Raw genomic sequence first — 26,860 nt, forward strand, 5'->3', positions numbered from 1 at the left:
GTCTTGCCTTTTTCTTGAGTGTGCAACAAGTGCAGAGTCTAAATGTAGCTGACAGCACTGGAGCCCAAAGGGAATGCGAATTCCCATCCATTAAAGAGGCTGCTCTGTGCCAACAGGTTCCACACACGCCACTTGATTGGGCGGCTGCAGTATTAGAAACAGATCGTGGTTCCCATCTGCCGGCTCACAGACACGGCACCGTATAATTAGCGCCAACATTTCCAGGCGGTTTGCATTACCCGACGTGCAATCGAGAAAACCACTTGAAAGCTGCCCGTATTAAAGGACAAGTCTTGGTTGGGAGGGATTCTGTCATGCAACAAGACCATTCTTTTTAAAATCGGCCCGCTGTATTAAGGGTAACCACTGCTTTAATCACTTTCACCACTGGAATGCTGAGGGGAGGAGACGGCAAGTTTTCAATTAAGAGCTAATTAAAGCGAGAGGTGACACTGGGCTATTACAGAGCAGGAAAACAGGACTGCCTTTCTGTTTCTCTCTCTCTCCCTTTCTGCTTTTTTGGCCTGGTGTTTACTTTTCTTGATCCATTTTCAGTTGAGAAATAAGGACAAAGTTAGTCTTTTTCCCTTTTCTTTTGACACTTTTTCTGGTACCAACTTCAGTCTTCTCTTTCCCAGATTTTTATAAAGTAGAACAGTACAGAGTTCTATTTTCATTCTCATTTACAATTCGCATTCCCCAGTGTAAGCAAGTATCACTGTTGTTTTTAATTGATCAATACTTACTGTACCAGGGGACAGTTAGTTTCTCAAATCACTAACTGTGGATGCTTTAGAACACCTTAAAATAGGGTGGCTCCATTATCTGTCGTTTCATCCGCCCAGCAACAGAAAATTGCATTGTCGGCCTTTGTGAAATATCGAAAAGTCGAAGTTGAATCTAAGGTAATGCTTAAAAAATAAATAAATATCAACTGTGCCAGGAAAACCATGTTCGTACCAGAAGTCAATCAAATTGCACACTCCATTGACTCTCTTAGCCCATTCTTCGCATTCTGTCCCTTAGTAGGAATCCCTTGGTGTGCTACACGCCATGTCTGTGGTTTATTGTTAATTGATTCACACTTTACAACGGTGTCTTGTTGAAGCACAGTACTAACAGAAATATTTTCACAAACGTTGCGTTGCCTGAAACGAAGAAGTTGTACTATGCAGGGTTGCAATCACAAAGGCACTGACCCGCTTGGATATGTTTCGATGAAGGAAAGGAAGGAAGTAGGTTGATACTCTTTTGTTTGGTCTGTGAGAAGGAGACATGGCTTCATTGTAGGTGTTATAATTGTATTTAATTTTGTCAGTGACATCTTCTTATACCTGTTATTCTTTTTGGCAGTTGGTGGAGCTTGCAGTTTTCTCCTAATTTGGTCCAAGTCTTGGTGTTTGAACAGTGTTTGACAGTATAACATGTACACGTAACAGAGGGTTCACATTTGCTGAGAGAGCAAGGGTTTGTTAAAAAGCCTTTGCTACTTAAACAATTAGCTGACACTTTGTTATAAAAATGTTCGTTCTGCATGTTATGTCATATTTTGATGTTTCATTGTTTTGGAATCACAGGTAAATCAAGATTATGAGTCGTAATAATAATTTAGTTGGCAGATGCCCTTAATGAGTGGGACTTATAAAACGTACTATAACATATCAGGTACATACAAAAACCAAATATACAAATGGAAATAAAAGAGTGAGATTGGCAAGTGTTAAACAGGGTGCACAGGGTGCACAGTGAATCTAAATGTCTACTGAGTGGTAAAGAGGAATCATTGATGATGGTAAAGAAGGGATACCACTGACCAGGGCATGGAGTGCAGTATCAGTCAGGGGTCCACGTTCACAGCATAATGAGAAAGATCACAGGTGCTTTCTGTGCAGATAGGTCTTAAGGGGATACCGAAAGGGGGCCAGGGATCGAGCTGTTCTGATTTCAAAGGGGAGATATAAATGAACAGGCCTCAGTATTGGGGGGGAGAAAGAATACACCCTTTAGAAATCTAAATTTTCTGAAGGAAATAAAACCAGAAAGACAGGCAGAGATGACCAAAGGTTTCCGAGTGGTTCAATCAGTAAAGCCTGGTAAATGAAAAATAGTAATAATAATACAAATTAAATTCTGGCCCCTCGGTAGGTTCACCCCTGCTCTTTTCAACCTTTACAGGTAATGGGGACTCCCCTCCTTCACCACCAATGTGCAGCCCCCACCATAGTGCACCAGTACGCTCACCACACACTAGCTATCAGTGGGGAAGAGAACAGAGTGATGAAGCCAGTTCGTAGATGGGGATTATTAGGAGGCCATGATTGGTAAAGTCCAGGGGGAAACTTTGGCCAGAACACCAGGGTTCACCCCTACTCTTTTCGAAAAACTGCCTGTGATTTTTAATGACCAAAAAGAGTCAGGACCTTATTTACGTCTCATCCAAAGGACGGCGCCTTTTTTACAGTATAGTGTCCCCGTCACTATACTGGGGCATTAGGACCCACACAGACCTCAGGGTGAGCGCCCCACTAACACCTCTTCCAGCAGCAACCTTAGCTTTCCCAGGAAGTGTCCTATCCAGTAACTGGCCAGACTCACTCTTGCTGAGCTTCAGTGGGCTGCCAGTTGTGAGTTGCCCCGTGACATAGCTACAGGCACGATTAACTCTTTGAGGGCTGGTGGTGGCAAAGCACCTCACATTCACAATCGGTCAAATTTGACAAAGTAAATATTTCTCGATTCCATATTGAAAGGCACAAAAATTAGAATGACCTTTACTAATTCACCACACAGCAGTACAAACCTCGATAATGGTACCCTAGCAAATCTTGGCTTTTTTAATGGATATACATTTTGTGGCTTAAACTTTGACATTAGTATGTAGTCCCACCCTCTAAAAGTAAGTAGTAAAATTCGAAATGAATACTGTTCGGACATCAAAGAACTTTAAAGAATATAGAGCACTTATATAGTTCATCATTATGTCTGAGTTTCTAATTTTTAACAGAGATACGGTATGAAAGAGAGGACTGTTTAACATAGCTCCTTGAATGGAATGTCTTGATTAAAATCCTCGTTTGTAGTGTGCATTTTTTGTTTGTTTGTGTGGATTCACTGTTTTTACTTTTACTGTGGCTTCACTGGTTTTACTAATAATACTTCCATAATGCGCATTTTATAGAGCCTCATGTTATTTCGCTGTGTACTGCTTGTATTGCCTTGTGTCTTTTTTGGCACATTATTTCTGCTAAATGTCGCTGTTGCTTAAGCCGGGAACATTAGCTCCTGAAAAGACTTGTTAAACACAACTGTGAAGGAGTGGCAGGGGGAACTACATTACTAGTGCACCGCTGTATTTCAGATCTTCCAAGAACGGCTTAGCTCTTCATAAACACCGATATCTTTCTTCAGTAGTTTACTTTTTGGGGGGAAAACCTTAGGACATGATCCAAAATAAATGAAAGGCAAATGATTCTGGAAACAGATTAGAACAAGAAGCTCCAGAGCAACCAGGCAACAGCAGTGTATGCTGTATCTTCTTGAACAGTTTCTTAAATCCACAGCGTTCTTTTTTTGCTTCCAAAATAAAAGAATAAAAGAGAAAAATATGCATTAATTTGACAAAAAGAAGGACTGAATTATTACAGAGGAGTACAAAAATAGGCCGTCTTTATTACAAGTTTGTCCACTTTGGTGGTGGAAGTAATTAGAGGGAATGTTTTTTGCATATGAAAAGGTTGTGCTGCTGAAACCAGTAACCTCAATAAAGGCTGGATTAGAAAATGCATTTCTTTTTCCTTTTTCTTTTTCTTGTACTTTTTTTTTGCAAATTTGTTTTATGTTTGGAACCAGCAGCTCTTCGGTGGCTAACTTTCTCAGCCCTGTGGTAGGAAAATAAGTCTTCTTGTGGGGAAAATGGAGCACCACTCCTGTACTTTTTCATGTACTGGTTGAAAGAAAAAAACTACAAGCTGTTTACTCAGATCTGAGAATTTTTTTCGGATTTTGCGTCATTTGCAGTAATAATAAGAGGAGCCAGAACTCTTAACTGCTACGGCCAGAAACTCACTCCATTTTCCTTTTTCCTTTTTTTTGTGTGATGTCCTCCACCTGAGAAATTCTAGATGAGAATTACAGACAGTGATGTGAATGTGCGTCACACCGTTACGTTAGAAGAAATTTGCAGTTTCCTGAAGAATGCCATCTCTTCGATATCCTGTGGGGAATTTGTCTGATTTGAATCGGGCGGGGTTGGCTTTATTGATAGGCGATGCAGCGGCGCAGTGGTTAGCATTGATGCCTTGAAATGCTGGGGCCCCGGGTTCAGTTCTGGAACTGAAGTGCTGCGTGGGAGGGAGTTTGCACGTTCGCCACGAGTTTGAATGCGTTTCACCCGGATGCTCTGGTGTCCTTCCACAGTGTAAAGACATGCTGGTAGGTTAGTTGGCTTCTGCATAAATTGGCCACGGTGTAAAAGTGCCCATTTCTGTGTGTGCCCTGTTGATGATCTGTCTCCGTTCCAGGCTGTATCCCACCTTGCATCCAATACATCTCCCCCACAACTCCGATTTGGGTAAAGCAGTTAGAAGATAGATGGATGGTTGTGTTGATATCCAAGTCCTTAATGAATAATAATTCCTTACAATTGTAAAGTGCTTTTCTGGACACTCCCCTCAAAGTTCCTTGGCAGGTAATGGGGACTCCACTCTACCACCACCAATGTGCCGCCCCCACCTGGATTCTCTCTGGGGCTCTCTTGACTCAGGACTCTTGTGAGTTGCCATCCACGTATTCCTCTAACACTTTCCTGGTATCAAAGGCTGTAATGAAGATGAAAAGTAATGAGAAGCAAAGAAAGGCAAAGCACAAATCAAAATGTCTGCCAGGCACAGTAGTAAGAAACAGTGTTCTTCAGGTTTTCCCTAAATTTGGTATCTTTCATAATTGACATGTAATATATCAGATGCAGAGAAAAGCCTCCATGTCCTGATTTCAAGCTGGGATCATTCCCCCAATGCTTCCTGGGGAATGTAGTTTAGACGAGGTGGCATCTTCTTTGGATCTGCTGTGCACTTACTATATTTAAGTTGGTTAATGGAGAGGAAACCAAGGGTACTGATTAGGACTAAATGCTCAAGCTAAGGTGGTGTCATTAGTGGAGAGCTACAGTAATCTATACTAGCTTATCTGTCTGATTCTGCCTCAGTGTTGCTTGCTCCTTGCGGTCTTGCTTCTATATCGGTGATCTAGATTCCAGTCTAAGCCGAAGTTGCAAATTAATTTCATAAAGGATCAAAATAAGGACTGTTATACCACCGGTATTAAATGGGAAACTCAAGAGGCTAAGTATGTTAGTGTAGGCATCATTCCAGGCAAAGTTAAAATGTACAATTAAAATTGAGGGATACTGATGCATTACTAGAGAGAGAGAGATCACTTTATTGGCCATATACAATTTTGTGTATTAGGACTTTGTCTTTTCACATACCCCAACTTGCTCTCCAGGAGACACACAGACAGGGAAAGAAGCCTGGGGTCAGAACGCAGGTTCAGCCATTTATATGGCGCCCCTGGAGCAGTTTGGGTGAAAGGGCCTTGCTCAGGGGCCCAACGGAGTAGGATTGCTCAACCGGCCGTGGGATACGAACCTGCAACCTTCCAGCCACAGGCGCAGATCCTTAGCCACAGAGCCACCACACTAGGAAAATGCTCTCGTCAGCTTGGAGTATGGTGTACAATTTTGGTCCCGTTATAAAAAAAGAGATTTCTGCTCAGGAGTCAGTGAAAAGTGACAAGATACATTCAAAGACTCACAGGAATACCCTGTAATTGAATATTTTGTAGTCTTGATCAGAGGCAACTACAAGTAGACCTAATCCAACCAATCAAAATTCTATCAAGTTATAGAGAGCCTTTGCAAACAGCTCTGTAAGTGAGAATAACACTGGCCTATTGCTTCACCTTTCTAAACATTACCTTTCTTTAAGAAGAGGCAAGTTTAAAGCTGATTTTTTAGCCATGTGCAAAGTTGATCTCCATGAAATTTAGTATTAAATGGCAATTTAATCCCACACTGCCAACCGTGCTATAGCTCCAGTGCAATGCCATCTAGACTGGAAGTCTTAAGCATTTGCATGGGTCGAAAAGCTGCCTTGAGTTCTTGCAGACTCGTGTTAGCATCTAAATGATTAGCCTGTTCAGAATTGAGCGGTAGGGAATTCCGGTGAGATTATTTTTTGAACTTGGTCATACTTGCGTGGACTTTCTGAAGTATGTGTGAGTGGAAAACTTGTGAGATTTCACAGGGTTAAAGAGCAGATTTTGTTTAATTAACTGTCTTGTCTTGTATACCAGAGGTCATGCTTTAGTGCCTACGTTTTTTTTAGAACGCATTTTCAGAGCATTTGTGTTATATTTCCAGCTGCAGGATTGTAGTTTCTAAATGAAATGTGCTGCATGTTTGAAGCAAAAATATACAAGAATCCTTAATAGTAACCTATTTCTAAAGAAATCTATTAAACTTACAAGAAGGAAGGACTTTTATTTTTAAAAATTGATAAAGCAGAAGTCAGTAAGAGTACTTTGCTGAAGCAAATCTGATGTACAGACCAGGGGCACGGTAGAAAATATGTCTGTAGAGGTAATGTTACATATGATTTAGTCTCTTCACTTTGCTGGAGTGCAACTGTATTTTGTGTCAAAATCATTAACTCCATATACTTCTGAAACGCAAACCACCACATAAATTTAAATCTTATGGAGAGGTCTAAAAGCTGTTGGAGGGGGTGGAGAGAGGGGAAGAAACTCTATTTCCTAATGTTTAGCACTATGGACTTCAAATCCAGCTCTGAAGTAAAATTCTAATTGTTTGTGTTGTGGAAATGTGCGGATGTCAGCAGACGTTAGATGAGTGTTTCCTCAAGTAAAGTAATTTGAAATTGAAACATTTCGTTTTTTTGACGGGTGACTTTGCAGACACGTCAATTGAGGACGGTATTCTAACAACAAATCTGATGTTCCTATATCTCACATTCTGAAATTCCAGTGTAACCTTTACACACAAAAAGCAGTGTGAGTAATGGGTAGGTTCATTATTATCAGGACTGAAGAGATTTATTTTTTTTAATTATCTGTGATCTTCACGCATGCTTCAATTTAACTACACTGCAATTGTTTGATGATGTAAATCATTTAAAATTATGTTCCAGAGTGCACATTTTTAGAAAGCAAACCTCATTTCGTCAAAGGGAGATCCCGACAGTTAAAAGTATTTTATGTGCTACGAAAGTAGATCTATTAAGTATACGTGTGATGTTATTGTATAGCCACTGAGCATTCTGCTCATCACTCAGTCTAATACAGATGGGAGCCGTGTGTGCACTGATAAATATTAAGTTAAGTGGCAGTAGCATTAAAGTAGAGCACACTCTTTGCTCTTTTCTTTCATTAGACAGAGGTGAGTTGGTTTAACCCATTAAGTGCCAAGCAATTTCTTGTCAATGATATATTGGAGACTGAACTGATTCAGTGAGAATTGTATGGGTAGCACCTCAGTTGGCCTCTTTAATGATGAGTGAATCAGTTTAATGGAAATCAGTGAATGTGGCACAGATGTGCAGAATGCTATGCTAATTATTGAGTACAACAGAGCAATATATGCAGAGGTCCAAGTGTGATGATCTGAGCAGGAATGTGTAGTTGGTATAGAACTTTACTTACTGTATATTGGTTGATAGCATACTGACTATACAGTATGACTCATCATTGATCAAGTTAACAGCCATCTATATCTCCCTTTCTGTGATTTAATTCTGATGTGACAGCATTCAGGCAGAACAATGCAGAACTTCAATCTCCTTATGTAACACCATTTCCTTTTGGGAGATTCGAATGTAACGTATGACATGATCTCCGCATGTACCACATATTACCTAACCACATGACAGTGTTACAGTTGTCGTTTAAACTGAGTGACTTTTAAATCAAAGGCTCACTACTGTATATCCCCTTGACGTCCCTCAAAGATCATGGATTAAATTGATAACACTTCCACAGGAAACAGTGGAATTAATCAAATCACTTGCTCGTTTTATACACAGCTGTTGGTAGAGGGCAGAGCTCTGCTTTTGCCCAGAAGTCTGCAGTGCTTCTCTTCCTGGTTTCAGTCAGATGTACCTGTAGTGGAGAAAGGTGCATTCCCCAGAAGGCTTGGTCTGGCAGGGTGAAGGCACACTTCCTGTCCAACCTTTCTGTGATCCAGGTGGTGTCTAGCCCTTACGCTCTTGTACAGTACACGAGGTGTCCTCTGGGACTGTTAGCCCTTCACAGCCTTATGGGAGATTCACCACCAAGGTCTATCCCTTTCACTCCACTGCTAGGTTACCCTGTCAATTTCCCTTCTGTCTCCTAGCAATCTCTGCAATCAGGAGGAAGGCCACGCCACTCCTTAACCGATGAAGGGTCTTTGCTCACAGCTGTCATCTCTGTCGTCTCAGCTGGAATCATGGTGTAACAAGGAAAGCATGTCTTCTGTTCCTCTGTCCTACTCTTGCCCAGGTCTTCACAGACAAAAAGCTCTGTGGCTTTTCCTTCCCTGATACTTTTAGGGCTATTAGCTTTTCATGACCCTGTCTTAAAGTAACACTGATAGGCTGAAGGTAATGGACTTTTTTTCTTCTTGTAAAAAGACAGTGACCCGATTCAAGCACTCAAAGTTTCCAAGGCATTGACAAATTCAGCCCAATAGAGTTCTTCGTAATTAACAATGAAATGTAAACCAGAGGCCAAAAATGGAGTCTATGGTGGTACTGTTCCTCTGACCAGAGCAGCAATGCTTGTTTGTAATGTTTTCCAAAACTAAGCAAAGTTTTCACGTACCTCCCTTCATTTGTATTTTTTTCAAATTTTACTTTTTTTTTGTATTCATTTCTCCCTCACATCTTTCAGAAGAAGTTAATCGTGACATCCACACTACTGTATAAAGATTCCTCACAATTTCTAAAACAGCGAAACTGAAGCGAAACGTCATTAATACACCGACTAACGACTGGACGTAAACCGACATGCTACCCTTTTTTTCAATCTTCTCAGAAGTTTTTGTCGCTTTTCATGTGTTTGCATTTTTATCACCGTGCTCTGGGTGTGAGTCGTGAGGTAAAAGTACAGCAGGTGATCTTGAATTTCACAGCAAGGTGATTTGGATCAACCGATTTACAAAGAAATGTACAGCATGGCTCAGCCGGGAACAAAGTAACAGCTCTTGCAGGATAAAAAGGAAACAGTTCAGAATGGGATACAGAGGCACGCAGGGAGAGATTCACAGAGAGTATGGTTACTCTGCACAGGCATTCCCTACAAGGGTAGTCGTTGTGATCCTACTATGGTCAACAGCAAACATCTCGCAGCCCCCACCCACTGAAGGTCAATATTGACCTGGGGTTAATTATAACTGCACTGGGATGGCAGCACAGAGCTGACCTTTTCGGACTTCTAATTTATTTTTAAGTGCGTTCATATATTTATATGATTTAGTTATTTATTTTTCTGTGGGCTTTTTTTTTTTTATCATGTGAGAGGATTATGAGTGATGGAGAGCATGCAAGTGAGAATGAAACGTCTCAGACCAGAAAGGACTGTTATGTTGTTGGGTTTTTTTTTCTCCTTCAACTTTGGTTCCATTTTGAAACCGAAAAAACAGGAGGCAACAGATAGGCAAGTGTTTCATTGGTGGGGGATCGTCACAATTTTACTATTAATCCTCGCCCTTCTATAGATAGCCTCACAGCATGAATACAGAAATTTACAGTGGATTTAAGTATTTATGGAATTAAAAGGTTTCCTGTATAAATTAGACTGGAAATTGGGTAATTATGATTACTATATATCAAGAAATGTATATATTTATATTATAAGAATGTATATTTTCTAGCCTAGCACTTGTTAAATGCAAATATTTGCATTTCGTTTCTGAATTCCTAGTAAAGCAGTAATGTAAATGGATTTGAAGGTATTTGCTTATTTTTAAGCAACATTAAACACATACTTTAATCAAAAATCATAATTGAAAAATATGGGACTGTATACTGTACCACCTACAGTGTTTTAACTTTTGTAATAACACGTTTTTCATCTTATTAATTTATAAACAGCCTTGAAATGAAAAGCAGTGTGAGGGGTTATAAAGGGACAAGTGTTACAATACATCCATCAGCAATTTATTCAAAGCCTCCACTGGCAGTTTCCTATTGCTATACCAAGCAAGACTTTTGCTCATACAGTTTAGTGTGGGTGTGAAAATCCAATTTACAAAGCTCGTCTTTTAGCAAATCTTAATTCAAATTGGTTATAATCTCCAAAAGATGTGATTAAAGCGATTCAAGGTGACCGCAAATAAGTAGCAAATATGAAGTGTTGTAACTGTTAATCCATCACAGTTTCTAATTAAAATCTAATTGATTTATTGGCCAGTGTTCCTTGTCATTAACCAGATGTTTCTCTACATACCTTTTCACCTTCAAACACAGTAGAAATACACTCCAAGGCTAGGACCATTATAATATTGCATAAGTCAACCATCTTTCAACTCATATTAATGAATTGTGTTTTGGCAGTGTAGGAACAGCAGTCTCATTTCATGCTAAGCTGTCAATCACAATGAAAAAATAGTCATATTACTCTGTTAGCCACACATGTAATTATAGCTGGCCATTACTAAATATGCCTTAGTTGGGTTTCTGGTTTTATTTTTTTCTTTCTTTTGCTTTTTGAAGGAGCCTAATTGGTGGATCCTGTGATACAGGATTACAGGCCCACACCCCCACCGAATCCCTTAGCGTCACAACTGTGTAAACAGTAACTTGGTTCATTTATGCTGGCGTCACACCTCACGGCTTTTCCTAGGATTTTCAGTCGTAATCTTCATTGACGGAATCGGAAGAAAATCACAGCGAGTTGTAGAGAGTCGCAGCGCGCGCCCGTTACCGTCGGTTGTGTAGTGTGACACCCCCCGCGACTCGGTCATAGCGCTCTCAACAGCCCCTACGACTCTCTGCGGCTCGCTACGACAGTATCAAACTGGTTTGATTTTCTCGTAGCGAGTCGCAAAGTCATAGAGGTGGGCTCTGCAACGGTCAACAGCCAGTGAGCGCTCATCCGGAAGTACAGTGCATACAATGCCCACAAACTGTGCCAGTGGAGGAGAGACTTGTTGAACTTTGGAGCCAGCACAGATGTCTGTTCGACGTTTCGTGTTTGTCGTTTCTTTACTTTCGCGCGGTGCCCCTCTTCCTCTTCCAGTGTGCTCAACGTTGATTGGCTTCCAAAATGAGGCGACCTCGCGGTACTTTTGCGGCGCAATACGAGATTTGGAGCCGTGATGAAAAGTCGTGAGGGAATCGTGTAATTAGTCACCCCCTGCGATTCCTAGTCGTATATTTTGACACCCTCTAGGACAGAAAGGGCAGTGAGATTCAGCAATCGCAGTCGTTAAATTTGACATGCCCTCCAACTAGAAGTCGTGTCGAGTCATGTAGTGTGACGCCGGCATTAGGCTACACTCTTCAAGATCGTTCCCCGGTACCTATAGCCACGAGCCCCTTTTGCTTCAGTGAAGTAGTGTGGAGGGATCACTTTTAAAGCATTTCTAGGGAATCCTAGATCTATTAAGATACCCCTGCCACCACAAGTCACATTTGTTGCAGGTCTCCTTCTCTGAATGCAGACCGACACAAACTATGGGATGTTCCTCCAGTTCACAAGTTCTTGCCATCACTTTTCAAGTAGAGTAGATCTTAAGGCATTATTGCTTGTCCCTACTGTCCTGTTTTGGGCAGTGGAGAAGAAACCCTTTGTATGTCCAACTGTACTTAGTTTGTCGGGCAATCCTGAAACCGCGCTGGTTAGCAACAAGAGGTTTGTAAGCTTCCTAAATCAAAAGCTCTCAATAGGAAATGGAATGCAGTAACTAATTTTTGGTCCCTTTCCTCTTCCTAGACAACCATTGCAAAATGATATTCACCACTTGGTAAATTTTTAGTTTCTTCTAGGGCCCAGCCAGGGGCTGAAGTGAAGTGTTTAGTTTAGTAATCATCAAATGTATTCTATTGTTTGTCAGAGATGTGGAGGATGGGGGTGGTTTTCAGGTTTCCTTAATTACAGTATGTTGGTTCGGAGTTGATTCTAGATTTCCCTTGTTAACTACAGTGTAAATCAGGGTCACATGAAGTACAGTACTTGTAAGCTGAAAGATTTGTGAAAAAAAACAGGATAGAGTTTTCACACTGTAAGATCTGGAGATATGGATGAGTTTAAGCTGATTATTTAAGACATGCCACCTCTCTTTAGAATATACTGCTTTATTCCGCAATCTAGACCTGTACAAAAACTGTTTGGTTGGTGCAAATACAGTGTGAAAAAAGGTATTTCTGCACTAACCAACAAAACTACCTAACTCCCTTTTTTCTGTGGCTTGTATGCGACCTGTTCTGATCAAAACATTTTTGACATAAAACTCACATAAGATTTACTATGAAACCTGAAGCATGATGGTAAATATTTAAAAAAGGATGAAAACTATGCCAAAAAATGACATTTGTGTTAAATCGATCATATGGACATAAATTTATCTGGAGAAAAATGATTTGCATAAAAAACGTATGAAATGTTATGCACCTAGAAGAAATAACGAGATGAAAACAAAAAGCAATAACAAGTGGTAGAAAAGCAAATGAGTATGATTTTCACAGAGACCTTGTCAGTTTAGCACAAGCAATGACCGGATGTGCTGGCCTGCAGTAGTTGGAAAAGCTCTGAGTAAAGGTATTTTCATTGTTTGAGCTAGTGTCTCTCGGTCTGGAATCATGAATGCCTGCTAAGAAGATATTTCTAAAATAATATGTTTTGTAATGTGCTTAGACTAAGCCAAAGAACATCACACTGATGTAGTTTCCTCTGGTGAGTTCCTGTCCAGCTCTTTGGCAAATTCAGATGGATTGCAAGTCGCAAGGTACAATATCAACAAAATAAGACACATCAGTAAAAATGTTTGTGTCTGTAGATGCTTTTCTGGCAAAGATTCAGTAATCTACAGATTTTACTGTAGGAAAATGAGAAAAGTTGATTGTAAAACCTCCTGCACATCTTTCTTCCTCTAGCTCAGAACTATTTAGTATTTTTGATTTCCATTGTATTGGAGCCCTGATTACAGCTCCACCTTTAACACTCTAGTTCCATTCCAGACTTATCAGCAAGCTGAATGACCTGGGTATCAGCACTTCTCTTCTGGATTTCCTGACTGGCAGACCTGTGAGGGTCGTGGGAAAGCTTTCTTCCACACTGACCATCAATATAGGTGCCCCTCGGGGTTGCGTGCTTTCCTCCCTGCTGTTCTCCTTGTTCATCCACGGTAGTGTGGCCAAACACAACTCCAACTCCATCTACAAAAATGCTGATGACACCACCATCACTGGCCGAATCACCGGTAACAAAGAGAAAGCCTACAGTGATGAGGTTAGGAACCTGGTGGCGCGGTGCTTTGGCAATAATCCCTCCCTCAACATCTGCAAGAGCTGATTGCCGTTTTTAGAGAGCAGGGTGGGGACCTCACTCCCGTTCACATCAATGGGGTGGCTGTAGAGATGGTGAGCAGCTTCAAGTTCCTGGGTATTAATGATTTAACATGGTCCCAGCGTGTAACTGGAGCCACAAAGAAGGCACAACAGCACCTTTTCTTCCTCAGACAGCTGAAAAAATGTGGTTTATCTTCAACGGTTCTTACTACCGTAATACAATAATATTGAGTAATTTTGATGTACTAATTAGAGGAGAGCATTAAAAGTCAGTCATGCCACATTTGTAGGTGCACTATTGAGAGTCTGACCAGACAGAAAAGCGTTACAGGGGTTGGTCAGGTCAGCCCAGTCCATTATGGAGCGGTGGCTCTGTGGCTAAGGACCTGCGTCTGTGACTGGAAGGTTGCCGGTTCAAATCCTGCGGCCGGCAGAGGAATCCTACTCCGTAGGGCCCCTGAGCAAGTCCCTTAACCCTAACTGCTCCAGGGGCACCGTACAATGGCTGAGCCTGCGCTCTGACCCCAAGCTTCTCTCCCTGTCTGTGTCTGTGTCTCCATGGAGAAAAGCTGGGGTATGCGAAAAAGACAAATTCCTAATGCAAGAAATTGTATAGGGCTAATAAAGAAACAACACACATTGGAGTCCAGCACCCCTCTATTGTGGACATTTTTACAACTGTCTGGTCGTTATTGTAATAAGTACTCCAATAAGTAAGCGTTATTGGAGCAGAAAGACACGAACTTCCAGATTCAGAGCCAGTTTCTTCCCACAAGCTGTTGGATTACCGAACTCTACCCCTGCCACTGGCTCACACTGAGCTTTTTTTTCCCTTCTCACACTGCTTGTGCTGACTTGTATTAAGTTGTTTCTTCATTTACTTGTTGTTGCCGCTGCTGTTATGTGTGTATATTTTGGTGTTTCCTTAATTTTTTTTTTGTATGGGAGCATACATGCAAATAAGCGCTTAATTGCACTTGTGCTTATGACTAATAAACTGAACTGAACTGTGAAAGCCAAGCAACTAAGAAATGGTCTTGAATACACCATTACTCCCAGACATTTGCTGAATCTCAATAATATTGAGTAATTTTGATGTAATAATTAGAGGAAATCATTAAAAGTCAGTCATGCCACTTTTGTAAAAAAATAAGACTTCTAACATTCTAAGGGGATACGGATGCTTTAGTCATAGCATTACCGTCTTTATGACAGTAGTGCCACTATTTACAGAAGCATTGAATTAATGTATATACTGTACTTTAAGAAATGCCTAAGGAATTTAATACCTTTGATATTACAAATGTTGATAAATTACTGAGATTAATATAAATCAGTAATCAATGCAGAAATTATACATGTAAATTAGGTGTACTGAAAAGCAGTAATACAGTATTTGTCATGTCTATGCACAAGACTTTGGCCCACTATATAGAGACAGTTCTACTTGCTCTCCAGGTAACCCTAAACCCAATTTAAAGCCATTTTATATGTGTAAAGAAAAAGATCCTTACACTTACATTTTGCCTTTTTGGACACTCAACTCAAAATGCTTTACAGGTAATGGGGACTCCCCTCCACCACCACCAATATATAGCCCCCAGCTGGTGAGACAAAGTGCGCCAGAATGCTCTCCACACACCAGCTGTCATTGGGGAGGAGAACATAGTGATGAAGCCAGTTCATAGATAGGAATTATTAGGAGGCCATGATTGGTAAAGGCCAGGGGGAAATTTGGCCAGGACACTAGGGTAACACCCCTACTCTTTTCGAGAAACACCCTGGGATTTTTCATGACCACTGAGATTCAGGGCTTCAGTTGTACATCTCAGCCAAAGGACGGCACCTTTTTGTACAGTATAGAGTCCCCATCACTATACTGGGGCACTAGGACCCACACAGACTGCAGGGTGAGCGCCCCCTACTGGTCTCGCTAATACCTCTTCTAGCAGCAACCTTAGTTTTTCCCAGGAGGTTTTTCCTATCCAGGTACTGGCCAGGCTCACACCTGCTGAGCTTCAGTGAGCTGCCTGCTGTGAGTTGCAGGGTGATGTACCTGCAGGCAAGACATTTTTTTCATTCAAAGAATGAAATAGTTTAATGATTTCATTGGCCTTAGTAGTTCAAGTAGGTAGCTGCATCAGCAGTCGTAGGCTGCAAAGGAACAAGTTTTATTCCAGGCAGAAAAGAGAAGAAAAGAAACGCAACGTTTCGGCTGTGGAGCCTTCTTCGGGTGTCTTATATTATTATATTCAAAATGGTGAGACAATGGAAAAACCCTTGCCTTTGGTATTGGTGCTCAAGAGATGTTCACAAATGATTTACTTTGGAAACCGTTGATAATTTAAAACCCAGAATGTTTCTGGCTTTATTAAGGCATTTATCACATTTAATAATGCACTATTTAACGTAATTATAGATTAATATTTATTTATGTAATTATAGATATAAATACATTTAAACATTCCTCAGCTTCATCATGATTATTCTTAAATCATTACATTTCTCGTATTTTTACATGATTGTTACAGTACGTTACGTGTTGCATGATTATATTTTGTGTATGCTTTTTAAACATTAATTGACCTATTTCATTGTTAATTGTTAAGATTTAAGGGCACAGTTACATTTTTTGCAAATTAGAGGCAACATATGCACCATATTTGAAATCAAAACGTAGGATGTGTGCAAAGTAAAAAAAAATGAAGACTAAGCTCATTCTAGTGTGGATCCCCTCAACTCTCCAACAACAATATATATTGTTTGTATATAGTTTCTCTATATGCACATAAAAGCCATTTGAGAGTTCTTTACTGGCACAGATCTCCTCAGCTCTCAAACGCCGCCCTCTGCATCCAGATGAAACCCCTGAGATTTCGCCAAACAAAATCAATTATCCCCAACAGGTGAGCGGTTCAGATGTTGGTCTTTGAGGTGATTTCCCAGGCGGCCTCTAGTGGCCTCTCTATTGTCATTACACCTCAAAGAAAGGCAGCCTTCCACAGCACAGAGGGCCCTGTTGCTTCTTCCAAAAACCGTGGCAAATGCTGCAGAGCGGGGGTTCTGCAGAGCAGCCTTTTTCATGCCTGTTGAAAGGATAATGAAACGTTTTCCTGCAGGTGGCCTTTGCCGTGAACTTAAACTTTTCAAAGCTCTCAAGAACAAAGCCATCATTCTAAATTGATCTACGTTAAAAAGACTGAGGACTTAGGAAGTTTAGAATTGTGCAAAAGATAAAGTTTGTGCATAGTTTTGGATTCCCTTTTGTTAATATGACTCATGATGTGATTTCCCTTTACCATGCTAATTATTTGAGATAAAAAAAATTTCATATGTTGACATATTATTTTACTTAAATGTGAGTCTGGTAAGCCAGCATATAGTAAGCAAATACAATTGCTACATCTCTTAGAGATAAGAGAACATTTTTATTTCCCAACTCAGAATATTTTCACGTTCATACCATGTATGTTGTTCTTATCTTTGTGCTAGACACATAGATTGTAACTGAGTCATTCCCGAATTGCAGTATACAGATTTAGTGGGAGCTTTCTTGGTTTTTAATTCATTTAAAGGTTTGAAAAACCTCAAATTAAGAAATGTTTATAGGTTTCAATCTGAGTTATGTATCTGCATTTTATATTTGGCATAATTTTGTACTGTGGATGTGTATCGGATGTGCAGTGCAAAAGGTAAAAATAATTTGAAAAGCATCCATCTTTACCCTAGTAAGTTCAATCAGCACATCGTAAAAGCGGAGCTGCAGAAATCGAAGAATGCTTAAGTTAGTGTAAACTTATCTTGGAAATGTTAACATATTAAATTGTTATGGGGCCTGTAAAATGGAGTATACTAACTATAGGTTACAAGGTTCTGTACTTTGATCCAGTAATGGGTAACACAAAGAAAAGATTTTTTCAAAGAAAACAGAACAAGCATATGCTAAATATCATTCAGTTAATCCTGTTCTTATATAGTGCTTTTCAATCCAGGGCATGCTCAAGACACTTGACGTATTATGCTTATAAAAAAAGTACAGTCAACAACAAAATACCGTAAAACCATGAATGTAACATTAAAAGAAATAAATAGATTAAGAGTTGAAAGCATTCAAAAACCAGTTCTGACGCAACATTTAAAAAGGTTAACAGAGGCTGCATTTTTAATATGGTTGTGGAGATTACAGTGGAGTATTCCAACCGCTGAATAAGCCCAGTCTTCTGTTTAATTTAGAATTAACACAAAACAATTTAACAAAACAGACAGTATTTAACAACTAAACACATGTTGTATTGTAATACTGATAGGCTCGATATGCTATAGCTTTATATATGGAATCCTAAGTTTGTCTCTGAGCTGATGAACATCTGAAATTTAGTTAAAGACCTCAGCTTTAGCCAATTGTTCTGATATACAGTACTGCCATGAATTTCTTCTTCTTTATCTGCAAGTGAGAGGCGGCCATTAAGCCCATCTTGCTTGTTTGATAGTTTAGCATTTAAATACGTCTAAAATTTCATTCAGCAATTTCTTACAGGTGGCCAAAGTTTGGGCCTCATTAATCTGGCAGGGAAGCCTGTTCCAGAAACTGATAAGAGAAGTCTTTCCTGTTCTCTGTCCTAAATGATTTTCCCTGAAGTTTTGAACTGTCCCCAAGTCCTTGTTTCACTGCTGAGTGTGGAAACAGTGGCCTACCTGTATGTTGAACCAGTCTGTACCCATTGGGCTTTCGTATACCTGAATCTAATCTCTCAATCCCCTTTGTTTTAGCTCCCTCAGCCTGTGCATATATGGCTGTCCTCTTGAGACTAAGAATAATTGTGTTGCCCTTCCTTGAACTCTTTCTGTGGCTATAATATCTTTTCTGTCATATGGTGACCCAGCCTGACCACAGTATTCTAGATGAGATTTTACTAGTGTATTGTAAAATTTAAGCCTGATTTCCCTGGATTTAAATTTGGTACATTCTGCAAAGTACCCAAGCATTCCATTTGCTCTTTTATTGCTTCACCACATTGTCTTGAGGAAATACAGAAGAAGAATCCACAGAAATGTCCAGATCCTTAGGTGCTTGGAAACATGGAACCTGCAGCTTGGATGTAATAATAATAATAATAATAATAATAATTGCTTACACTTATATAGCGCTTTTTCTGGACACTCCACTCAAAGGTAATGGGGACTCCCCTCCACCACCACCAATGTGCAGTCCCACCTGGATGATGTGACGGCAGCCATAATGCGCCAGAACGCTCACCACACATCAGCTATTAGTGGGGAGGAGAGCAGAGTAATGAAGCCAGTTCGTAGATGGGGATTATTAGGAGGCCATGATTGGTAAGGGCCAATGGGAGATTTGGCCAGGACGCTGGGGTTACACCCCTACTCTTTTCGAGAAACACCCTGGGATTTTTAATGACCACAGAGAGTCAGGACCTCGGTTTTACATCTCATCCGAAGGACGGCACCTGTTTACAGTATAGTGTCCCCATCACCATACTGGGGCATTAGGACCCACATGGACAGCTGGGTGAGCACCCCCTGCTGGCTCCACTAACACCTCTTCCAGCAGCAACCTTAATTTTTCCCAGGCGGTCTCCCATCCAGGTACTGACCAGGCTCACACCTGCTGAGCTTCAGTGGGTTGTCAGTTGTGAGTTGCAGGGTGATATGGCTGCTGGTGATGTGTGTATCTTACTGTATGTCCCTGCTAATAGCGTGGGTCACTTGACACTTCCCAAGGTGGAATTTCTTTTGCCAAGTGTCAGCCCAATGCGTGAAGTAATTTGGATGCTGCCGTTTCTAGTGTCTGCCACCTCCCTTATTTCAGCATGATACTGATTTGATTGGTTTGCTAGCTACACCAGAATCCAGATCAGTGATATAGATCAGGAAGAGCAAAATACAGTTGATTTACTAATAGTGCAGTACACCACTAGTCACAGCTACCCCTTAGATGTTACGATCCGTGAGATAGTATGCTGTTTCCTGTTTGTTAACTAATTCACAGTCAGTTTGCATACATTATTGGATTCTTATGGCTATTAATTCAAGAATCAAAAAAGCATGTGCTTTAGTGTTATCTAATGTCCTTCTTGTTTGTCGGAATAATTCTAGCAAGTTAAAAAGCACCCTTCTAAACCTGTGTTGGTTTTCTCTTATAATGACCTTTGTCTAATTAGTGCTCTAATTGAGCTCGCATGAGCATTTCCATAAATTTACAGAAGAGTGATTGGTCTGTAGTTTCCTGATTCAGTTCTGTCCATCTTTTTGTTGACTCATTCTATATTTGCAGTTTTCCAGTCTGTGGGTAATGCTCCATTCTAAGTTCTAAGTGAAATATGTAATATTTTAGCTAGGGGTCTGTGAATAACATGCCTCATTACCGTAATTATGACTGGGAAAATACCATCAGTCCCGGGTGATTTATTTTTTTTTGCCATTATATCCCTTCTAGAACCTCACTATTTTCCTTTTTCTAACCTCTGCATCCACTACAGTCTCATGGGATAGCCTGAGCCTGTCCCAGCAAGCAGTGGGTGCGTGGCAGGATACACTCTGGACAGAACGCCAGTCCATTGCAGGGCACACACAGACAGGGACACACAAACACTCACACCAGGGGCAATTCTCCCAGAAACCAGTTAACCTAGCAGTATGGCTTTGCACTATAAGAGGAAACCAGAGCAAACACAGGGAGAATGTACAAACTCCGTGCAGATAGCACCTCAGGAATTGAACCACCAAGGCAGCAATCCGAATCCAATCTTCTATTGTAAACTCCTGTGTGAAGTGTTTATGTAGGATATTAACTGAATCTTTATCATTATTATTAAGTCCTAGAACTATTACTAATCCCCAGTTGTAGACTGTTCCAACTTTTACTGTTCTTTTACCGTCATAGTATTAAAAAGATGTTTCACATTATTTTTGCTTGCAATATTCTTTTCTATTTGTCTCTTGGCAAATGTGGTATTTATTTCGGCTGCACCTGTAGGTCTGAAGTATATGTTCTTGTATATCTTCTATCTCTGAGTCACAATTTAATGTCATTCGTAAAGTGCTTTATGATATATTTCTCAATATCTCCATTAAACCATTTAGGCCATATTTTCCTGAACTTAAACTTAACTGTTTTAGGAATTAAATTTGTTTGGAGCCTTTAACGTTGTTTTTGAAGTACAGCTATCCTTTTTCTATTGAGTCTGGATCCATCTGTTCCCAGTTCACTGCTTGTAACCTCGGTCTCATTCCTTCATTTTCTGTTTTTCTAAAATTACAAACCCTAATTTTAGACTCACGTTTTTCGAGTTTTTAAAGTACACATCAAAAGATACCATATTATGGTCACAATTTCCCAGTGGTTCTATCGCATCTATTCCCTTAATTATATCCTGTTTGTTTGAAAAGATTGTCAATAAAAGCATATTGCCTAGTTAGTGCTTTTATAAACTGTGTTAAGAAGGAATAATTAACCATTTCAGACATCTCAGTTTCAGCTTCTCTGTCCCTTATCATAACATCTCAATGAATGTGTGGAAAGTTGAAATCTAGCAGTATACTGTACATTACCTTTTCTTTGTACTTACTCATATTATAATACAATATGCTACTAGCACCTCTATCTGCCTTTGGGGGTCTACAGCGTTGACGTATTGAAAACACCTTTGAATTTCTATTTTCCATTTGAACAAACATGGGTTCCAAAGTGCCTGTATTCTCTTTTTTTTCAGTTCTTTAGTACTCCCAAGTTATTTTTTGGTTTGTTGCCCCACAATAATTCTGTCCAGCCTTGCCAAAAAATCAGGTGCTCGTTAATTTCAGATTTTTCTTCATTCTCCTCACCTTAGCATGTTTCGGTCACTCATATAATGTCAAAGTTTCCCATCGGTGTAGTAGCCTCAAGTTCCCGTAATTTATTCCATGTGTTTCCAGCATTGAGGTATAAACATTTCAGAATGGAGCGAGGTCTTTTGCTTTGAATTTGTATTGATTTAGACATTCAGCTCCTACGTTTACAAATTAAATCCTTAAATTGGAATTGTCAACCTACCTTTTTCTATGGCTTGTACACACCATAACAACCGAGTTGTCCACTATCACCTCCCTCTTACTGGGGAGAGTTAGAGAATAATCATAGAGGTTAGGATACTCAAGGAGCTAAACACATTCATTTTTATTTTTGAAGAGAATTAGGAAGGTTTGTCTGGTCAAGTCCATGTCTGTATATTTTTTTTAAATTAAAATTCTTTATTATAATAGCATTTACAGAGGAATCAATCTTAATACATTGGTATTGAAATGTTTGACCAACAGCACAACTGAAGGTAGGCTGTCTTTCTGCATTGCAAAATTTAAAGGCTGTATTATAGACTTGGATCAATCAAATTTATACTGTGATAATGCTCTAAAGAAGCAGATGAGGCTGGGATTGACCATGGAATGATAGGCTGTATGTTTTAAATGAAACAGATACAGTATGCCTCCACATATTTCAATTTTTAAATTGTGAACCATAAATTTACAGGTCAGAGACAAAATGGATTGAAAAGAATTCAAAGTATTTATGTACAGTAGATATGTACTTATGGAATGTGTACCTTTCATATCTTAATCACACACTGTGGTAATTAAATCAACAAAAAAGATAAAGAAGTTTTTCCTTTCTCTTCCTGTCACCCAGACAAGTATAAAAGACACCATGACCATCTGTTTGTTCAAAGCTGACTTTTTGAGGCAGGGAGCAAACTGCACCTTTTATCAGTGGATACAAAATTCCTGATAGACTGATAAAGTTCTGGGACGTTGGCTTGTGTGTCTGGAAAATAAGGTGTTACGTGTGATTAAAACACATTCCAACTGGCTACAAAAGCAGATTAAGAGAAAACAAATGAACCCAGATTTTGAAGGCTTACAAAGTTCTACAGAGGCTAGACGCAAACCTTTTGTATAAAATTGTTGCAACTGGGAAAGAAAGTACATTTTTCAAGTGTTTTATTACTAAATGCACTGCTATCTCTGATAACATCTGAAAGCTGATGTCCTTATGTAATTAAATGCTGAATCCCTGAATGTATGTTTTATGCAGAGACTAATGTCATAACTAATTAGGCACTATGGCAAGTGTTTATGCCTAAATGTAAATGTATATCATTAATGTGTTATTCTTGATGGTATTTCTCTTCACACAAATAGTAGTGCTAATCAATTGGGCTGCACTGGTGAGAGGGAACAAGTCAATAATCCTGACTGGTTACAGTTACAGAAAAGATGTGTATTATGATACAGTGTAAACTATTTATAACTGGAACCTGTCCATTATGAATGATAAAACTGTTCATCACCTACTTGCCATATGGCTTCTTACCCAAATTACGCATGTTCAAGAATTAACCTCAAAACTGGCAGGTATTACTCTAGTGGTAATATAGTTTTGATCACAACCTTCAGAATTTAGAATTGCACCTCATAGGTTATAGCAAGTACTTTATTCACCCATATTGTGTTATGGTCTGCATGGTGAAACATGGGCGCAATACTGTCTGGTCTTCTTCAAACACTGTTTCAAACTAGGTAGGTATCCTTCTTGTGAGAATAGTCCTGTTGCCCTTGATGTGGTCAGTAGTGTATGATGACCAAATTATGGGGTTTACAGGTTCAGAGAAAGTTAAGGAGGAATGTAATGCTTCTCCTTGCATGGCCAGAGTCACTTTCTGAAACAGGTTGTGGATATAAACATGTGCAATTTCGTGTAATTCCTCTATACTTCATGTAATTTAGCATAATGCATATAAAGGTAACAAAAGGTTAATGGGTATTATGCACACTTCTTAAGAAAGTGAGTTTTCAGGGACAGAATTTAGGAAAAGTTGTGATTTTGCCAAAAGGTAGCTAATATCCACTGGTAGCACTGTTCAAACTAGAAATTCTGGATCTGCAAATTTTGAATAAATTAACTACCACTAAAATCTTCCCTGAATTGCAACAGGTAATAATTTACATGAAATCAGACACGTGTTGAAAGATCATGTCCATACATGTCTGTACTGTATGTATGGGCATCTATGCACACATAAGTTTTTAAATTTAAAAACCAGTGCATCACATAATTAAACCTGAGGTTCAAGCAGACCATTACAGTCACATGATAAGTACATGATTGCTAGGTATAAATACAAGTACAAGCCAGAGAAAGCCTCAGTCTGCAGACAGTTGTGCCACAAACAGGAGGTTAATTAGAATGGATAGACACTGAAAGGGGATAGCTGGCCAATGGTTTATTAATGAAAGCTAAGGTGCAAGATATGCCGAGGTTACTGATTAACATGGTGTTAACGTGTTTCAAAGATAGTGCGGAAACCGAATCCAGCAATCAGCTAAAAATATGGCAGGAGGAGAAAACGTATCTGAGGAGTTTGTCAGCTGTTATCTCCACAGCACGTCCGCCACAGAACCAGGAGCAAAACCCCCACTTCACCTAGAGCCATGTTTCTGATTCTTAGTCAGAAGCCATGTATGAATGTGACGTTTCACTGAACTGTTTATATAAGCCACAGGAGAACCTGGTCACCTCTCTTTCATCACAGTTGGACATCTCTGTGGCCATACTGTTTTGGGGGATTTTGGGACACACCTGAAGAAGGCTCCACGGCCAAAATGTTGTGTTTTCGTTCTTCTCTTTTCAGCATGTGCTAAACCTATTACTTGTTCTATTTTTGGGGATACTCAGCATGGGTCTCATAGAGAGAAATAATACAAAATATTTTTTTATTTTAAACCTATGTTTTGTATTTTTTATATTATAGCTATGTAAGTGAGCACCACCTATTATTTTGACTTTTGTCTCTCATCAGCATCTGTTGTTCTGCACGGAGAGACATGGTGTTCTGTAACGCCCCTCACTACAAGCAAGCCCCATGGCACTTAGCCAGACTGTTCAGAGTCAATGACATCTCTTATCAATCTTACCACAATGTTGTAGGATGTAGTCGAGCTCTCAAGATTATAATAGCAATCTCACAGCTTTATGCTCAAACCAAGATTGGTGGCCAAGCATTTCTTGAAACGTTTTGAACTTCCAAGGGAAGACTCTGTGGCCATCTCTGTGCCAGAGAAGGTGTTACATAGCTGGTGGCTGAAGACACCTCCTCAGGAAGTTAGCACTGTTCTGAACTTGGGTTTTAAAACAGTCTGTGCCCAGCGGCTGACGTCTCTGACCTCTGACCTCTGACTGACCTCAATCACCTGACCTCTGACCGGAAGGCAATTCAGATATGTGGCAGGAACTCAGTTCATCCCAAGTAGAGCCCTATTATGGAATATATATGATGGAGAGAGCAGATAGTGTGAAAAAAGTGAGCTGTGCTGTGGCTTTTATAACAGGAAGTGACAGGTGGTGATTGGTCATGACATCATAAGGCGTGGTGGTTTTCTCCACCCTTCAGCTTCCTCATTGGTTGGCCATCCTTTGGGGTGATTGACTGTGACCTCTGACCCGTGGTCCTAGTAAAGAGGATTAGCCTTCATGTTTGCCAGAAAGCCATTCAACTGGACCATTTATCTTTAGTGATGTTGAGAATGGACTCAATTCCCAGTGTCCTGGTCTGTGTTACACACTTAGGATATATTGCTTGTCAGAGAGGCTTTTAAGCTGCATTTTTACTTTTAGTGCTTCACAGAGAGGCCCACACTCCTAGGTTATTGCTTGGTCAAGGCAACAGAAAGGCTATTAGAAATCTTTAATAATATTTCATTCCATGGTTAATAATGTGCCTTGCTACGTGCTACACCTCCTTAAATTTAAAAATGTGAGAATTGTGGTACAGGCAGGTGATCAGAAAATTCACAACCAGCCTCAACAAGTTGAACATATAATAGTATTTTGAAAATGACAGTTCTAAAATAAAATGCTGAGGAGAATCTGGCTAAGGAAAACAAGAGTGTAAGGTATCATCTTCATTTCCATATGTAAAATGGAACTATCACGAACAATTTGCAAAAATGGAGTGACGATTGTGCAAATAGCAGTTTCCAGTTCTCATTGCCCCTAACACCATACACAGTTGCTGTAATTGTAAGAAGGAGAGGAATCTCAGTCTCTTTACTTTATTTAAATGAGGAGAAAATAAAATACACGTATTGTCTATTGGCAATTGTCACATAATTACTATTACACTGGGGCAGCATGGTGGTGCAGTGGTTAACATTACTGCCTTGCAATGCTGGGTTCAACTCCTAGAGTGTTATCTGCGTGGAGTTTGTAGGTTATCTCTGTGTTGGCCGAGGTTTCCTCCAGGAGCTCTAGTTTCCTCCCACAGTGCAGAGACGTGCAGGCATATCCCTTGCTTTCTTTTAACATGCTGGTAGGTCAATCCGCTTCTGGGATCAGCTCTGGTGTGAATGTGGCATCTTGTCCAGGATGTATCCTTCAGTTCTTTGTGCTTGTTGCTTGTGAGATACTGTATATATAAATAAACCATACATAGAAAACCAGAACTTAATTTGGCTCAGTAGAGACACCAGTGGTGTTGATAGGATCACATGGCAGCAACACAGCAGAAAGAGGCACTTGGGAATTGGACCTAATTGGACAATGCTCACATGGAATCTGCTGTGTGAGATCAGTCTGGAGCTCTACAAGCGAGCTGGTCAGAAGAAAGGGCAGCTCTCCTGGAGGCAGTTCCAAGCCTACGTCAGGGTAGTTCCGCCTAATTGTGCAGGTAGGGAGTGTTCACTGCCCGACAGGGAGGAGCTACCAGATTATGAATTGGCACTACCAGAGAGAGGGACCCATCCTTTCTGTCTTCAGAGGATAGAGATGGAGTAAGGACCAGACACCGACAGAGGTTTCCCGTGTGCTACGACTAGGTTCACCTGGAGAAAGACTTCCATAGCAAGAGAAGCAGGAAAGAGTGTGACGTGAATGCCTTTCTTTAACCCAAAACTCCAGTATAATTTGAGCGATAGAGGAAGAGCTCTCTAAGCTGAGACACAAGGGGCATAAAACGAATTAGCAGTAACAAGAGGTTAGGAGTCTGAACCACAAAAGCATAAGCTGCACGTAATGGAAGATTACTCCTGTTAGGGCAGAATCTGGGAGACCGACAAATCCAGAGTGATTACCCTGTGTGTGTGAGACAGGCTCCCCGAGACAGAGGAAAGCCTTGTGAGTGAAAGACAAGCCTGGAAGAAATCCGAGAAGCTCATTACATTATGTCATGCAATGTTGGATGTCTGGTTACGGAGGCAACGTAATTTAGCACCTGCCACATGGAAGAATTAGGGGTAGTGGGTCAGAA

The 26,860-nt window shown here is 40.2% G+C and overlaps 1 protein-coding gene and 1 long non-coding RNA gene across 3 annotated transcripts in view; one reads left to right on the plus strand and one right to left on the minus strand.

Annotated features, from left to right (window-relative positions):
• nhej1 (nonhomologous end-joining factor 1) overlaps positions 1-26,860 on the plus strand; it is a 116,508-nt gene that overhangs the window by 62,444 nt on the left and 27,204 nt on the right. The window lies entirely within an intron of this gene.
• The window catches only part of LOC148648829 (uncharacterized), a 54,395-nt gene continuing 53,188 nt past the window's right edge, over positions 25,654-26,860 (minus strand). For both annotated transcript variants that reach the window (XR_015926475.1, XR_015926474.1), the window contains one exon: positions 25,654-26,020. This is a non-coding gene — a long non-coding RNA (uncharacterized LOC148648829). The remainder of the gene's footprint in view (positions 26,021-26,860) is intronic.

The sequence above is a fragment of the Lepisosteus platostomus genome, chromosome 14 (genome assembly GCF_059453375.1).
Source record: "Lepisosteus platostomus isolate fLepPlt1 chromosome 14, fLepPlt1.hap1, whole genome shotgun sequence".
Classification (NCBI taxonomy): domain Eukaryota; kingdom Metazoa; phylum Chordata; class Actinopteri; order Semionotiformes; family Lepisosteidae; genus Lepisosteus; species Lepisosteus platostomus.